Source organism: Acyrthosiphon pisum, chromosome X, assembly GCF_005508785.2.
Source record: "Acyrthosiphon pisum isolate AL4f chromosome X, pea_aphid_22Mar2018_4r6ur, whole genome shotgun sequence".
Lineage (NCBI taxonomy): Eukaryota > Metazoa > Arthropoda > Insecta > Hemiptera > Aphididae > Acyrthosiphon > Acyrthosiphon pisum.
The window spans coordinates 12807540-12809717 of record NC_042493.1 but is presented as its reverse complement, the minus strand read 5'-3'; positions in this window follow the sequence as shown (position 1 = coordinate 12809717).

Genomic DNA, 2178 nt, shown 5'->3' with positions numbered 1-2178 from the left:
TTGTCCTATTGGTCTTTTCCGATCTGGCTTCCACATTGTGACCTCGTTTACTACTTTACCCTTCGCTCTCCATGAATGTCCTGGCCATATATAAGTATTCGGCTTTTTAAAACAGCTACTATGTCGGTTTTATTTAACCGTTCTTTTAGTTCTGCGTTCGCTCTTTTTTCGTGTTAATTGTTTTCAGTATTATTTTTAGGACCGAAGATCGTCCTTAAAATTTTCCTCTCAAAAACCATTAGTTTCTTCTCGTCTGTCTTTGTTGACGCTCATGTCCCACATGCATATAATACAATAGGTCTGGCCAGGGTTTTCTATAGCTTAATTTTTGTTTTTCGTGAAAGTAATTTTGACTTCAACAGTGATACCATGGAGAAATAGCACTTATTCCCTGTTATTATCCTACGATTGATTTCCTCATGGCTATTTGCACTCTCATTCACATCTACTCCAAGATATTTGAAGTTAGAAACTTTTTCAAATGTCACATCTTCCACTGTCAATGAATTTTGATGATGCTGTCTCTATGATCCAATCAGGTATTTAGTTTTGTCCTCTTGACGTTGAGCCTTATACTTTTTCCTTCCCCCATAAGTTTTTTTGCAGTGTTTCTCACCTGGTCTGCATACGCTACTATCACCATGGTTTGTTCTCCAATTCTCAGACCTATGCCGTCTTTTTGAACTTTCCTTACCAGTTACCACTGATTCCAGGCCAATGTTGAAAAGTATGGGTGATAATGCATCCCCTTGTCTTAGACCGGTTTCTACTGGAAATTTCTCTGAGATTACCTAGTTGAATTTTATTTTACATTTGGATTTTTGAACGCACGCCTGCACTAATTTCACAAGTTTTGTCGGTATTCCGAGTTCAACCATCACCTGCCATAGACTACTTATCTTGATAGAGTCGTAGGCTTGCTTGAAGTCCAGTAATATTATTTACTATATATTAAGTATTATTAATATTTAATATATAGTAGTATGATTGTATAGTTCGTAAAATAGTGTAACATATACGTGATCTGTTACATCAGAGGGCATGTATATTTTTACAAGTTTAAAAGCCATCAACTGCAGTAGTGAATTTAGAATAAAACTTTTCATTCCTCCGTTCGTTCGAGCGCACAGGTGTAAAATATCAAAACACGGTCTTACTATCCCTATTGTAGTGTTATTCGGGCGTGGTCTATTGATGACGTGTGGTGAGCTGATCGTGCTCATAGATAACCGATTCTTGGACAACATATCAATAAGGGTTGTTGAGTATATATTATAAAGTTTGCAATTTATGTAAGATAAAATGACAAAAAACAACCGTTTAATTCACGTGTTTGAACACGAAACCGGGGCCTGAGGAAAAACCAAAGTTTTGCAGTTTTCCACAATGTACCACACGTAAAAATAAAGTTTTGTTTATAAATTATGGCAGCGTATTATAGCTTACAGCATTAGTTTGTTTTGAAGCAATAACGTCAAGCACACATATCGTCAAAACTCGGTTTTATTTAATGTATAGTTTTTATATTGTTTATTTTTTATTTTATTTTTCAAATAATTTTATTAGTGCACCATTTGTGTTAAATGGTAAATATTAAAAAAATTTGTGTAGAACCAGTTCAAGAGAAAAATTCAAGAAAACGTTGGTGACTGTAAAATACACACAAGGTATTACCTACGTATTCTACCCAACAGGAAATAATTATATTTTCCAATTTTAATATTTTCTATTTCCTAAAAATTAATACTACATTAGGGTAAATTTATGTTATTATTAGGGAACGGATTTTAATTTAGTGTAAAATTAAAAATATTTAAATATATATTTGTTTATTACTTAATAAATATTTATTTATAAATGTATAATATTTAAATATTTAAATTGAAAATAACATAGAATTATTAAATAATTAATTGAAAATATAAAAAAATTAAAAATCTATTCAGATTCATCATAGTCTTCATGTGGGAAACTGTTAGAAACAACATATAGCTTGAAATTTTCAAATGTAAAGTGGCGGCGGTTCGGTCTTAACATTGCTTTGTAACAGCTGAATGACCTCTCCACATCAACGGACGTGACAGGTGCATATTTCATACACATTGTTTCTTTTGGAGTGTATTCAATTTCTAAATAATTGTTATTTGGAGTTTTGTTTAATAGTATGTCTCTTATTGA